The sequence below is a fragment of the Panthera leo genome, chromosome B2 (genome assembly GCF_018350215.1).
Source record: "Panthera leo isolate Ple1 chromosome B2, P.leo_Ple1_pat1.1, whole genome shotgun sequence".
Classification (NCBI taxonomy): domain Eukaryota; kingdom Metazoa; phylum Chordata; class Mammalia; order Carnivora; family Felidae; genus Panthera; species Panthera leo.
Window position 1 is genome coordinate 87,796,668 of NC_056683.1, and position 16,331 is coordinate 87,812,998.

The following is a 16,331-nucleotide window of genomic DNA, read 5'->3' on the forward strand; positions in this document are numbered from 1 at the left end:
TTGGAATTTTATTCTATAATTTAATCAGTATATAATTTTAGACAATGTCTGAATATTGGGATTATTGTTAACATAGAATGTTTTATTTCAAATGCATATTTTAAATTTGCTCCACTACTTAACAAATACTTCATATATTCCAGGCAATGTGCTAGACTTACAAACTTGCACACATTTAGAAGTATACCTGGCTTTCTAATATTTATGGCAAGCTTTCTTAACTAGTAAACTAGAAAAAGACAAGTCATTATTAGAATTCCATTCCTGACACAGAACTTTCCTTTATCCGATACAAGTATATGTTCTTGTGCTAGGCCTTCCAGCATGCCCAAGGCCCTGGTTTTTCAAAGGACTGTGAACTTTCTTTCAGAGGTATATCAGGGCACAAGAGTTTATCTTAGCAATAGTAAGCAAGTTCCTATCAAGTGTGTGTTCTAATACAGAATCGGAGCAGAAAGAAAATCAGGCTAGCATTGTAGATTGTGAAACTCACTAAGCAGGGACCGTGTCTAATTCTGTGTCCAGTACTTGATTTTTAAATAAAAGAAAAGAAAAATGAAACCATTTTTTTTCATGAGTATTGGAGTTTCTCATTTGAGGAAAAATAATGTTTTCACCAGAGGTTTGTAAAAGACTACACAGTAGGAGTTTGGGACTTAATTTAAAACATATAAGCTTTTGTGTAATAACTATTCACTTCAGATTCCTGATTGGTTTAACAAGTTTAATACCTTTTCTTAAATATGTACAGATGTTATCAAAAATTTGATTCATTTTTAAAATGAATAATAGACAAATGTACTTTAGAACTGGTAATTGTATTTATTAATTTAAACCTTTATGGAGCCTATTTAAAAGTGAATAAAGGTTAAAAAAGACTCCTTATTGAATAGTAGTATGCATATTATTGTAGTGAATCTACAAGATTTTTCCATTGTTAAAAATCTTTTCCTCAGGAGGGGCACCTGGGTGGCTCTGTTGTTTAAGCATCCGACTTGGGCTCAGGTCATGATTTCACCATCCATGAGTTTGAGCCCCATGTCGGGTTCTCTGTTGACAACTCAGAGCCTGGAGCCTGCTTCAGATTCTGTCTCCCTCTGGCTCTGCCCTGTCCCTGCTCTCTCTCTCTCTCTCTCAAACATAAAGATTAAAAAAAAAATTTAAACATTTTCCTCAGCAGAGGCTGGAAGATGGCAGCAGAGTAAGAGGACTCTGGGCCTGCCACCAATACAACTAGATAACTATCACATCATCCTAAATATGCCAGAAATTGACCTGAAGTCTGACAGAACAAACTCCACAACTAAATGTAGAGAAAAGGCCACATGGAAGAGGGTAGGAAGTGCGGAGATGGGGCTTGGGAGAGAAACAGATTGTGGCTACAACAACGGGGAAGTAGCTGTGGTCACAGAAGAGGGTGAGAGACAGACTAGCACTTTGGGGGAGCACACCAGGAAAATAAAACTCCATAGCAATTGGCTTGGAAAGGGAGAGGGACCGAATTTTGTGAGTTCTTCTAATAGTGGGGCTTAAAGCCTGAAGTTCTAAAGGTCAGTGGGTGGGGCTGGGATAGAGCCCAGAGGACATTGGGGCTGCTCTTAGAGAAAAGGCAGGGAAACAGCCCATGGACATACAGTGTGGAAACAGTGATCTGAAGAGTGCATAGGACACACAGTGGGGAGGTTAGTTGCTCATCTTGGAGCAAGTATGTCCCAGAGAGACAGAGCTCACGGAGAGATCCCTCAAAACAAAGGAATTGGTTAGTGCCATTTCCCTTCCCTGACCCTCAGCTTAAGCACAGAGACACTGGTGGGAACCAGCACAGGGTGGACACTCCCTACCTAACTTGTTTACATCAAGCCCTGCCCCCTCTGCAGTCAAGTGCAACTGCTTTTTCCAGCCACACTTGTCTCAGTCCCAGCACAGCAGTCCCCTTCCCCTCGAAGACTGGCCCAACCCCTGCCTACACCAGGTCTTCTTATGTGGGAGTTTGCAGGGCCTTGATTTCCATAGCAGTGTGATAGATCTCAGTTCACAAGCAGACCAGACCACACCTAGTGAAAACTTGCCACATTCAGGATGGGCACCAAACACTGCCACAACAGGCAAAGAGAGCCTCTGCAGAGGACTGGCCTGAAGGATAAAGTAGCCAGGACACAACAGCAGAGCGCACACAGCACACACTGGAGACACTCCTAGAAGTGCCGGGCTCTGGGAAACAAGGGGCACTACATGGCAGGGCACTACAGGACTATTTTTTTCATAAGGCCATTATCCTCAAGAAAAAGGAGATGTAGCTGACTTGCCTAACACAAAGAAACAGGCACGGAGACTTAGACATTTTAGACAAAATGAGAATACAGAAAAATTTGTCCCAAATGAAAGAATAGAACAAGGCCACTGCCAGATATCCAAACAAAACAGATACAAGTAGCATGCCTGATGGAGTATTTAAAGCAATGATCATAAGGGTACTCACTGGACTTGAGAAAAGAGTGGAAAACATCAGTGAGACCCCAAACAGAGAGATAAAAAAAGAACCAATCAGAGATGAAGAGTGCAATAAAGGAGATTAGAAATAGGCTTGATGCAATGAATAGCAAGCTGAAAGAAGTGGAGGAATGAATTAATGACCTAGAAGACAGAGTTATGGGAAGTAATCAAGGCAAACAAAAGAGAGAAAAATAATTATGCAAAATAAGAATAGACTTAGGGGACTCAGTTACTCTATCAAACATCATAACATTCATATTATAGAAATCCCCGAAAAAGAATAGAGCAAAAAGGGGGCAGTAAATTTATTTGAAGAAATAGTGGCCGAAAACTTCCCTAATCTGGGGAAGGAAACATATCCAGATCCAGGAGGCACAGAGAACTCCCGTCAAAATGAACAAAAGCAGATCCGCACCAAGACATATTGTAATTAAACTGACAAGATACAGTGATAAAGAAAAAAATTTTTAAGCAGTAAGACAAAAGAAGACAGGAACTGTCAAGGGAAAACCTATAAGGCTAGTAGGGGATTTCTCAGCAGAAACTTTCCAAGCCAGAAGGGAGAGGTATGATATAATCAACGAGTTAATAGAAAAAATCTGCAGCCAAGAATGTTCTATCCAGCAAGGTTAACAATCTAAATAGAAGAAGAGATAAAGAGTTTCCCAGACAAACAAAAACTAAAGGAATTCATGATGACTAAACCAGACTTGCAAGAAATATTAAAGGGGACTCTTGGAGTGGAAAGGAGAGATCAAAAGTGGCAGTATACAGGTAGGAAATACAAAAGCAGTAAAATGAATATTTATGTGAGAAATCAGTCAAAGAACTCACAAAGTAAAAAGATGTAAAATGTGATACCATATACCTAAAATGTGAGGAGGAGAGGGAAAAGAATGGGCTCAAACTTAAATGCTCATCAACTTATTGTAGAGTACTATATGAAGAAGATGTTATATACAAACCTAATGGTAAGCACAAATCAAAAGCCAATAATAGATACACAAAAATAAAGAAAAGAAATCTATTTATAGCAATAAAGAAAATCAACAACCTATGGAAGAGTGAAACACAAGAAAAGATCAGAGAAAATCTTCAGAAATAACCACACAAGAAATAATAAAATGACAACGAATACATAACTATCAAAAATTACCTTGAATATAAGTGGACTAAATGCTCCAATCAAAAGACATTGGGTGACAGAATGGATAATAAAACAAGATCCCTCTATATGCTGCCTATAAGAGACTCATTTTAAACCTCAATACACTTGCAGATTGAAAAAGGCGTATGTAGAAACATTTATTATGAAAATGGATGTCAAAAGAAAGCCAGAGTAGTAATACTTATATCAGACAAAGTGTCTTTAAAACAAAGACAGTAACAAGACACAAAGAAGGACATTATATAATAATATAGGGGATAATCCAACAAGAAGATAAAGCAACTGGAAATATTTATGCACCCAACATAGAAACACCCAAATACATAATACAGGAAATAACAAATATATAAGTAATCTTTAATAATATAATAATATAGGGGACTTTAACACCCCAGTTGCATCAAGTGGACAGATCATATAAACAGAAAATCAACACAGAAAAAATGGCTTTGAATAACACACTGGACCACATGAATTTAACAGACATACTCAGAACATTCCATCCTAAAACAGCAGAATATACAGTTTTTCAAGTACATATGGAACATTCTCCAGAATAGATCACATATTAGCTCACAAAATAAGCCTCAAAAAATTCAAGATTGAAATCAGACCATGCAACTTTTCTGACTACAATGCTATGAAACTGGAAGTGAACCACAAGAAAAAATATGGAAAGATCAGAAATACATGGAGGTTAAATAACGTGCTACTAAACAATGAATGAGTCAACCAGGAAATAAAAATAAACAAAAAAGTACACGGAAAAAAAAATGAAAATGAAAACACAATGGTCCAAAACCTTTAGGATGCAGTAAAAGTGTTCCTAAGAAGGAAGTTTATAGCGATACAAACTTACCTCGAGAACCACAAAAAATCTTGGGGCTACTGGGTGCCTCAGTCAGTAAGCATCCAACTCTTGATTTCAGCTCAAATCATGATCTCATCGTTCATGGGATGGAGCCTTATATGGGGCTCTCCACTGATAGCCTGATGCCTACTTGAGATTCTCTCTTCCTGTCTTCTGCCCTTCCCTGCTTGTGCTCTCTCTCTCAAAATAAAATAAATAAATAAATAAATAAATAAATAAATAAATAAACCTGAAAAAAAGAAGCACAAAAAAATCTCAACTAAACAGCCTAAATTTACACTTAAAGGAACTAGAAAAAACAACAACAACAACAAACATAACCTAAAGCCAGCAGAAAGCAGGAAATAATAAAGATTAGAGCAGAAATAAATGATATAGAAACTAACAACAACAACAAAAAACAAAAACAAACAAACAAAACAACAGAGCAGATCAATGAAACCAGGAGCTGGTTCATTGAAAAAAATCAATAAAATTGATAAACATCTAGCCAGACTTATCAAGATAAAAAGTGCTCAAATAAAATCACAAATGAGAGAGGAAAAATAACAACCAACACTATAGAAATATAAACAATTATAAGATAATACTATTAAAAACTATATGCCAACAAATTGGACAACCTGGAAGAAATGGATAAATTCTTACAAACCTATAAACTACTAAAACAAAACAGAAAGAAATAGAAAATTTGAACATACTGATAAACATCAAAGAAGTGGAATCAGTATTCAAAAACTCCCATAAAACAAAAATCCAGGACCATATGGCTTTGTAGATGAATTCTACCAAACGTGTAAAGAAGAGTTAATACCTGTTCTTTTGAAACTATTCTAAAAACTAGAAATGGAAGGAAAACTTCCAAATTATTCCATGAGGCCAGCATTACCCTGATACCAAAACAAGATAAAGTGTCCACTAAAAAGTGAAGTACAGACCAATATCCCTGATAAATATAGACACAAATTTCTCAACAAAATACTAATACACTGAATCTAACAATACATGAAAAATAAATCACTCACCACGATCAAGTGGGATTTTTTCCTGGGCTGCTAGGGTAGTTCAATATTCACAAATTAATCAATGTGATGCATCACATCAGTAACAGAAAGGAAAAGAACCATTTGATCAGGGGCGCCTGGGTGGCTCAGTTGGTTGAGCTTCTGACTTTGGCTCAGGTCATGATCTCACAGCTCTGTGAGTTTGAGCCCCACATTGGGCTCTGTGCTGGCAGCTTGGAGCCTGCTTCGGATTCTGTGGCTCCCTCTCTCTCTGACCCAACCCACTCTCATTCTGCCTCTGTCTTTCTCAAAAATAAATAAAACATTTAGAAAAAAAAATTTTTTGAATAAAAAAAAGAACCATTTGATCATTTCAATAGACATTTGACAAAGTACAAACATCATTTGACAAAGTACAACATCCATTTATGATAAGAACCCTTAACAAAGTAGGTTTAGAGGGAACATACATCAACATAATAAAGGCCATATATGAAAACCCACAGCTAATATCATCCTCAATGGGGAAAAACTGAGAGCTTTTCCCCTAAAGTCAGGAACAAGACAAGGATATTCACGCTCACCACTTCTATTCAACAGAGTCCTGGAGGTCCTGGCCACAGCAATCAGACAACAAAAAGAAATAAAAGCATTCATCAGGAAGGAAGAAGTAAAACTTTCACTATTTGCAGATAACACAATACTATATATAGACAACCCAAAAGACTCCACCAAAAACCTGCTAGAACTGATAAATGAATTCAGTAAAGTCACAGGATACAAAAATCAGTGTACAGACATCTGTTGCATTTCTATGCACCAATAATGAAGCAGCAGAAAGAGAAATTAAGAAAACAATCCCATTTACAATTGCACCAAAAATAATAAGAAACGTAGGAATAAACCTTAAAAAGGGGTGAAAGACCTGTATGTACTCTGAAAACTATAAAACACTGATGAAATAAATTGAATATGACACAAAGAAATGGAAAGATAATCCATAGTCATGGATTGGAAAAAAACCCAACATTGTTAAAATGTCTATAGTACCTAAAGCAGTCTTTAGATTTAGTGCAATCCCTATCAAAATATCAATAGCATTTTTTAAGAACTAGGATCAAATATTCTAAAATTTGTATGGAACCACAAAAGACCCCAAATAGCCAAGCAATCTTGAACAAAGAAAAGCAAAGCTGGAGGAATCACAATTCTGGATTTCAAGATATATTACAAAGCTGTAGTTATCAAAACAATATGGTACTGGCACAAAAATAGACACATAGATCAATGGAAGAGAATAGAAAATGCAGAAATGAACCCACAACTATATGATCAATTAATCTTCTACAAATCAGGAAAGAGTATCCAATGGGAGAAGTTCTAGAAGGCAAATCTGATGAAAGGTCAGTATCTGCCAGATGCCAGGGATGGGGTCAAGAATTACCTACAAAGCAGCACAACAGAAAGAAACTTTTGAGGATCAAGGAAATATTCTATACTTTTATTAGAGTAGTTGCATTACTGTATATAATTGTCAGAATTCATCAAAATGTATACTTAAAATAGGTGCATTTAATTGTGTGTAAATTAGAAATCCATAAATTGATATAAGAAACATGTTAAACCTGCTTTGATTATTAGCAAAACATCTTTTTTATTTAATGTTTCTTTATTTTTGAGAGAAAAAGAGAGAGCATGAGCAGGGGAGGGGCAGAGAGAGAGGGAGGCACAGAATCTGAAGCAGGCTCCAGGCTCTGCGCTGTCAGCACAAAGCCCGACACGGGGCTCCAACTCATAAACCTCGAGATCATGACCTGAGGAGAAAGTCGGTCACTGAACCGATTGAGCCACCCAGGTGCCCCTTTTAACAGAACACCTTAAACCTATCTGCTTGCTATTAAGAATACAAGTTGTTTTAAGAATGTGAAACAAGGGTACAAGTAATCCACAAACCCAAGCATTGTGCCTTCCAGGAAGTATGTCTGTAAAAGCTGTCTGAGTATCCTGATTTTGTTCAATTCAATCAAATCTTTACACCTAGGGAATAAAATTCTGATCAGGTGGTTAATTGGGTCCAGTTCTGATATTTCTAATTTACCAAAATCTGAATCTTTATTTCCTAACAATTATTAAATGAATACATGTTCTTATAAAAAGCAACACAAGGTAGAAGAGCATCCATCATTCCATCACCTAAAGAAATTATTGCATTTTGGAGCATTCCTTTATTTTTAATGCAATTTTTACATGTCTCTGATAATATGGTGAGTGCTATTTTGTGAGCGTGTTTCTTACTCAGTATTAAATCATTAACATTTTCCCAAGTCATTAAATATTCTATAAACATCATTTTAATAACTGCATAATGGCTCATCATATGCCTGTACCATAATTAACGATTACTCTTTTAATGGCATTTAAGTTTTTTTTTCTAAACAGCAGTCACACTGCCTGGCTCACTGAAAGTACAATGAAATTTTTGTTGAATGAGTGAATGAGTCATAAACAATGTTGTGAAGAACATCTCTTTGTCACAACCTCTGTATTTTATGAGAAGCTAAGATAAATTTCTGGAACTAGAATGTCTATGGTAAATATATAAAAAATGTCTTAAAAATGTTAAAGGCACTCAATTCATTTATCATAAGCTTTTATCTTGAGAGAAAGATGAAAATGATATTATATCTGGGTTTTCAAAAGTTAATTAAGACACATTTTAAAATAATTGTGTTTTAGAGAGTTACAGTTCATTTTGAACAGGCAATTTATTTTAATAGTGTACTAATGTGATCAGTTAAAGGTAAAACTTCACCTCTGCTTCTTTCTTCCTTTTCTTAAAAAAAAAACAAAAAAACAAAAAAACCTCATGGTAATCCTATCTCCAAGAACATTCTGGTTTTATTTTTTTATATATATTTTTAAGTTTTTTTATCTTTTATTTTTGAGAGAGACAGAGAGAGAGAGAGGCAGAGGCAGAGACTGGCTCTGCACTGACAGCAGTGAGCCGGTTGCAGGAACTGTGACATCATGACCTGAGCCCCCCAGGTGCCCCTAAAAACATTGTAGTTTTATATTGTCTCTGATTCCACTGTATTTCTTTAACTTCAGTTTCTAAATTCAAGATTTCTTGCCTCGATTATAGCTTCTGCTACTGTTTTGTCATTACTGCCTTTTTCATACAGTTTGGTCTTTCTGTAAATTCATTTCCACTCTGGCACTTACTGAGTAGGAGATTCTAAGAAAACACAACTAGTCTGTTGTAATGGTGGCAGAGTTAACACTTTTTTTTCTTGTCCTCTGCTCTATATTAATCTGCCCTGGTTTATTTTCCCAATGCAGCAGCAGGCTGCTTTTTGTGTTGATTCTTCTTTGCATTATTTCTCAAAGTCAAACTTCCTCATTCCTGAAAGGGTGAGTTTTAGGCCCTATTGAACACATTTCAGGTCTTCTAATCAAGTTGGCTGTGAAGGTGAGAGTGCTGGCTGAGGATCTGGCTCCTTGGCTGGAGAATTGCTTGATGCTGGCCCCTACCTACTCCTGTCTATTCTCTCTCTGATCTCAGCCTTTCCTATGCAGGGAGAGGTTATTGAGCCTGATGCAATGATACCGAGCTAGAAAAAAGGATTTTCTTGCAATATTGCTGCTAAGACATCAATTTGGAAGGCTCTTAATTTCTTTATAGTCTTTTCTAATTTCTCCATTTCTAATTCTCCTCTTTTATCATAATTTGGAATAGTTGTTTAACATAAAAATATTGTTATTTATTTTCAAAGGACTGTTTTCCTGAGAGAGAAGTCACTTTTTAAATATTTATTAGATAATTAAATTATGCCATGTACCTTATATAAGTCATGCCCAGGACTTACATCCGTATCCATAAGACCCAAATAACCAAACTAGTGTGTTTTCTTGATAGTTTAGCCATCCTAAAAATGAAGTCCATATGCCACATGCGTAGCCTGCCTGGCTTTTGCAAAGATGAGTCTGAAAAAAGTAAATAAAATAGTTGTAGCAATTCAAATGATTAAGTAACAGCATTTCAGTATTTCATATATGTTTCAAGGAACATTTATTCTTTCACTTCTTTGAGTAGAGTTCAGAAACTGTCTGTTTGAAAATTTAGAATTTCTATGAAGCTTTATAAAATCTGTGAGGAAAAAAACGTGGCTCATTGTTTCCCTCTAGGAGATGTATTAAAACTGAGGTACAAAAATCTGAATACAGGTAAATAAGAAATAGACCAGACACCGCAATGAGTAAAATTGGTCATATTGGTCAATTGACCAATATTGGTCATATCAAGTTCACAGAACTTGAAATTATAATAATCTAATAAAAATTCTGAAAATAGAAAAATAAATTCTGGAGGTGGATAATACACTAAATGTAGTTAAGAATACAAAAGATGGGCTTAACAGCAGAATAGACACAGTTTAAGAGAGAATTAACAATTTGGAAGAGAGGACAGAAGATAATATCCAGACTGAAGCAAAGAAAAAACAAAGGATAGAAAATAAGTAAAAATGTAACAAATATGCAAAACATGGCTAACTGGTCTAACATATATGTAATTGAAGTTATAGGAGGATAAGAGAAAAAGAATGGGGCAGAACCCATTTTTCTGTAGTAATGAAGAGGTAATTGGTTTAGAGTTTTCCAAACTGGACAGAAAAAAAATTGTATCAGACATCCACAAGCTTTGTAAATTCCAAGTAGAGTTAACAAACAAAACAAAACAAAAACAAAACCACCTAAAAACAAGTACTACATAGAAAACTGCTGAAAACCTAAGATAAAGAGACGATTTTAAAAGTAGCCTGAGTAAGAAGCTTAGTTTCACAAGAGTAACAGAAAGACAGATGAAGAAATAAGCCAAGAAATAGAAAGACTTGGAATTCAAGAAAAATATGATCTAGACCAGGAGATGGAAGATATCCTTGGGTTGTTGCTGAAGGGATTATTTTAGTATATCAGCTGTGCCCAGATTTAGAAATTCACTTGCCCAGATAAGAGAATAAGGGCATAAAATATCCAACCTGTTGAAAAGTTCCCTTGTGGTTGCCTTTTCTAGGTCACAAATGACAGCAGGAGATGCCCCAATAGACCTGGACTTTCTTATTTTAGTGGGGGAAATAACAAGATCCCTGGTAGAGGCCAAATAAATCGGGATGCATATCTATCATAGACATAGTAGAAGCAATATTTACCACAATAAATCTTGGGAATGAAAAAAAAAATATGACTGCTTTTGCAGAAAAGCTCAAATATTTTACAAGGTTATTTGCTGACATGTGACAGTAAATAAAGCTGTGATATCTTGAAACTCAATCTAAAGCTTTTTAGGCTAAGCAATACTATCTTCAATTTTAAAATTCATTTCTCTCCATTATAAATGAGTTGAGAGATACTGTTAAAGTGGCTAGTCAAAAAGTATGGCTCAATTCCCTTGGCAGCTGCCCATTTCCTTGATTCCATTACTATGCACTTCATGAGGTCCTGTCAATGCCGCCAGCTGAGTAAGGGTCAAGGGTTTGGCGAAAACAGGTGTTGCTCAGACCATTTTACTTGACAGTAGTGAGCACTGAGGTCACTGACCCAATGGAAGGAAAATAGGCCCAACAACGGTGGCAAGCTGTACGTGTGACATTCTTTGCCCTCTTTTCTACATTCATTTCCTTTTTGACTCATTGTGAATCTTTTCTTTTTCAACAACATAAGGAATGCCTGTTGTTTCTGGGCCCTAAAAGGATTCAAGTCTAAAGATACCTGTGGATTGTTGAATTTTCAAGACAGGATGAAAAGTTATATTAGGCCAGTGTCTGGGTCATTTAGTGATAAATTCTGACTTCTGTCAAGAAGCATAAATAAAATAAAATAAAAGGTACGGATGAATTAGGCAATGATTTTTTGTTTGTTTGTTTAATCTGCTTTGACTTTAATTTTCCTACATACAAGTGGATATAATGTTTTTTTTTATTTGACTTTTCTTTCTCTCTTTTTATTTTCTTCAGATTTCCATTGCTCTATTTTTCTTTTTCTCTCTCACAATCTTTCACACTCTAGGTTGCTTATACATATACACACATACACCAGCACATTTCCCTCTTTAAATAAAGGGTAAGGTTTTATACAATATTTTGAGATTTTTATTTCAGGAGTATTATTAAGGGATGAAAATTGGGCATATTTTGAAATCTTCTTTGAAATATAGCTGTAAGTCATATTTCTACTTGATGCATGCCACACAAAATTAAAATATTCCTGCCTTTTACTGTATTTTTAGATTCTTTTAAAAGTAGCAATCTTCTATAAAGATGCCATCAGGTGGCATTAAGTGTCTTAAATAATTTTGCAAAATATAAAAGGTATTTCACTAGATACTCCTATTATTATTTTATAGCTTAGGTAGTATGCAGCCTTCTAATACTCTAGAGTATTTATGAAGACAACTGGGAATTAATTTAATAAGTATTGAGTTTAAAACCACTATAGCATATTACATTGCCTAAGTAATACCAGTATAAATGGGGAAAAAATTAAAGAGTATATCAACATGAAAATGATAGTTAAAAGAAATATCATTATGTACTGTGATGGAATGATAATGTTATGAATATCTGTTGGTATATTCCAGCAATTAAAAGAATCTGTTTTTTGTAAGTGGAATAGACACATTTAATCAACATCTGTCAAATTCAGACTTGAACAGCTAAGGGAAAAACCAAAGGCAATGATTGCGGGGGGTTTATATTTACAAGGAAATAGTATATGGATCAGTTTGTAAGCTTCTTTTTTGATAAAATGAGAAATACCAATTGTTTTCAAGTTTACTTTTACATTTGACATTTAGTTTGCACATGTTTCTTTGTTTTACTTTTCAGGCTCAACTTTCCTACATAATTAAGAATTTGCAGCTTAGGCACTGCCAAAAACCACATCTGCACTGAAATCAATTATCTGTGTTTGGTAAGTGGGGCCGAAAACATTTGATAAATATTTTTTGTCTGCAGTAAACTTCAATGTTCATGTTTTAGCTATGATTTTATTGAAGACACTTAAGAAAAATTTCTAAACATCTCTAAGGATTATTTTTCCCAAACTGCCTTGTATTTTGGCAAGGTGGGGGACTTGCTTTTATGGATATATTTAATCTAATCTATTGTACCCAAAGCCAGAAAAGTCTGGTATACTGCCATTCATTTTTTAAATTTTTGTTTAATTTTTTAAGTTTTATTTATTTATTTTGAGAAAGAGAAAGAGCATGAGCAGGGGAGGGGCAGAGAAAGGGAGAGAGAGAATCCCAAGCAGGGTCCTCGCTGTTAGCACAGAGCCTGATGCAGAATTCGTTCGAACTCGTGAACCACGAGATCATGACCTGAGGTGAGATCAAGAGTCGAGACACTTAACCAACTGAGCCACCCAGGCAGCCCTGGTATTCTGCCATTCTTAAATAAAAAACGGGAAAGACCAAAACTACATGCCTTTCTATAATCCATTTGAATCTGGTAGTTTAACTTTCCATCAAAGTCAAGCTCAAAGCAAAATACTTCTAATTGATCATATTAAAAAATTAAACTTACTGGTCTTAGTCTGCATCATATATCATCATATTGGAGACCAGTTTCAACATATAAATTTAGGGAGACAGAAACATTCAACCTGTGGTATCACTCTTCATTGCTATTTCTTTCATCACTTTATTCTATCAAGATTAGGAATTCAGATACCAGGATATTTTACTTCAGTGGTTCATCCCATCTTCCTTAGAGAGTCAAACTTCCAAAATGCCTATGCATTCTCTGACTATACTTGGCCCTTGGCCTCAGTTTTCCCTTTGGCACTTTCTGTTGTTTTTTTTTTTTTCCTGAACATTGAATTATGTACACAAAAATGGGCCATGATTTTCATCTTTGATAATATCAGCACAAAATACAAAATTCATCCATTTATTACTGTTGTTGGTTAAATCATTTACAAAAATGATGACAAACAATGAGCAATATTACAAAAGCAGTTAGAGTGATTGTGGAAAAGTTAATCTAAGATCAGGGTATAGAAAAAAGTATAAGGAAACAAAAGGTTGAGAAAGAGAAAAGACAACAAAATTTAAGAGAATTGATATTGAGTGCTAATCCATTCAATGAATATTTTTTGAACAGCTACTGTGTTCTAGATGCTGATCTATTTCCATGATTTGCCACTAATCACTTTGTATTGATAATTTTTATGTTAAATATTTTTCTGATATAAAAGAATGGCTTTTTGTAGCAAAATTCTAATATGGAAAAATGTCTAAAAAGAAAAATGAAAACCTCTTTAATAACATCCTTGAGTATGAAGCATTGCTAACATTTAGTATATTGTCTTTTTTCTCTGTATATACTGTTTTTATTAAAGTGCAAATCTAAATACTGAGCATATATTCTCATTTTTTAAAGTTAGCTTTAGTTTTTATTAATTTCCCGTCATATTAAAAATCTAAAATATTTTAAATGTCTCTATGATATTTCAACAAATGTCTGTACCAAAATACATTTAATCCTTCCCACACTCGGGGTTTGAGGTTATTTACAGTGTTTTGTTGCTTTATCTAATGCTAAAATCAATATTCTCATTCATATATTTATGTTTTTTCTTCATCACATACATCCCCAAAATAAATTCCCAAAAATCTAACTGTGAACAGAAAACATAATTATATCCAGCAGAATTATCTCAATAGAAATGTGTAGTAGTACCTTGAGACTATGCCTAATTCTTGGTTTCCCCTTACCCTACTGTGAGTAATACTGAAAAAAAAAGTGATTATTAGAAAAATTTTTGTTGATAATGAATGAAGAGAGTATTTTGTTTTAATTTGCATTAATCTGACTGCAAATGTGGTTGAATATTTTTCATATGCTTGTTAAGCGTTTGTATCCTTCTCATATCATAATAGCTTACTGAGCTATTAGGTTTTTTCTTATTTATTGACAAGAATTTATTATATATTAATATTATAGATGTATTTTTATATTTATAATAAATTTCCCAAGTATCATTTGCCTTTTCATTTTATATATATATTTGACATACTTAATTTTGACCAAACTCAAATCCTTGGAGTTTTCTATTATGATTTCTTCATTTATGTTTGGAGTCGATCCCATCTAGAGAATTGAAAAGTAAACTGATAGAATTTCCTCTAGTTCTTATTTTATCACCAAACACCTTTATTCTTATGGAATAATTTTGGATTATGATATGAAGTATGAGTGCTGATTAATACATCTATTCTCACAAGTAAATTTCGCAGGTGAACTTTAGGATCATTTTGCCATTGTGCTATTAAATAGTATATCAGTTTCAGGAAATTTCTCCTTCAGATTTTGTTTAGCACAAAGAATAGATACTTCTTAAAATTTTATATCTAAGAGAAATTTATGTCTCTATTCAAATAATATTGTGAAAATTACAGTAACACAAAAATAAAAACTATAATATAATAATGAAGTATATATTTTATAATATATGATAATGTGATATTTTATTTATACTACTATATAGTATACATTGTACAGTATAGTATATTTTGTATTACTATATGTAATATACTAATATAAAGCTGAAAGTTTAGTAATAAAACTAAATTATTTTTTAGGTGATTTCATGTTTTGGTTTAAATCATTTATTAGTGTTTTATTATTTTGTTGACATTGCAATTCTATTTTACATAATTTTATAACTGATTATTAAAGGTATTAGGAGAGAGATATAGAGAGGAAAATAGTGCCATGTTAAAAGCTTAGACTTTTGATTCCAAAGTGCTCAGTTTTTCAATACTGACTTTGGAAAAATGCATATTTCTGGTGAAATTATGTGCCCACCAAAGAATTATGTTATGTAGAATTATTATATAATTAATTATTATATTAATTGTTATATAATTGTGAGGGTGGGAGAAAGATACTTGAATATATGCAAGATATACAAGAATATCACTAATATACCCATGTACCGCTTCTGTGGGAATAACTCAAAGCTCTAAATGAAATGAACACTAGAGAAACCTCAACAAGGGGATGAGAAAGAAGAGGAGAGATACTGGGATCAGTAAAACTTATACTGTTTCATCCAAATTTACCATTTGCTTTATATAATGCATATAATGGGAGTGTATAATATAAACACTATATTAAAATCCTTGAGAAAGGACAGATATTCTGTAAAGGAAACTTTAATAACAATATCAAATTTGAAATATGTAACCATCTCAACAAAACATAGAATTTATGGTTGAAGATGAGAATAAGCTGGGGAAGGAAGTAAGGAAGTAAAATTTTTCCAAATGTCTCTTCTTTCTGCAGAAAAAGAGAGAAGAGTGAAAGGAATGGATTTTATTCCTCTGAGCTAATCTTATTGCAGTGGGGGCTAAGTCTTGGATAAAAGAAAGTAAAGCATTTTGATGTACATAAGAGTTCATCTGAGTGGGGAAAATATCTAGCATATTCTTTTCTAATCATGATAGAGAAATATATGCCTGATTATGTAAATAAGGAGAATAATATCAATAACATGATAACTTGTAGTATTACTTTCAAATTTACAAGTAGGGAAGAAAATGGATCAAATGAAAACAAAATAAAATTTAGTACCTAAGAAATATATAATTAAGATCAAAACAACAAAGTCAAATTTATAAAACAACACTAAGCAGAAACAGACTGAATTTTCTCATTAGAAGACAAAAAAAAAAAAAGAGGGATGGGGAAAGAAACACTAGACAAAAGTAAAGAAGGTAAAATGTCAGTGGTCA

The 16,331-nt window shown here is 33.8% G+C and overlaps 1 long non-coding RNA gene across 1 annotated transcript in view; it reads left to right on the forward strand.

The window, feature by feature from the left end:
* LOC122220202 overlaps positions 1-16,331 on the forward strand; it is a 162,709-nt gene that overhangs the window by 4,705 nt on the left and 141,673 nt on the right. The window contains exon 2 of the long non-coding RNA XR_006202719.1: positions 12,418-12,502. This is a non-coding gene — a long non-coding RNA (uncharacterized LOC122220202). The remainder of the gene's footprint in view (positions 1-12,417; positions 12,503-16,331) is intronic.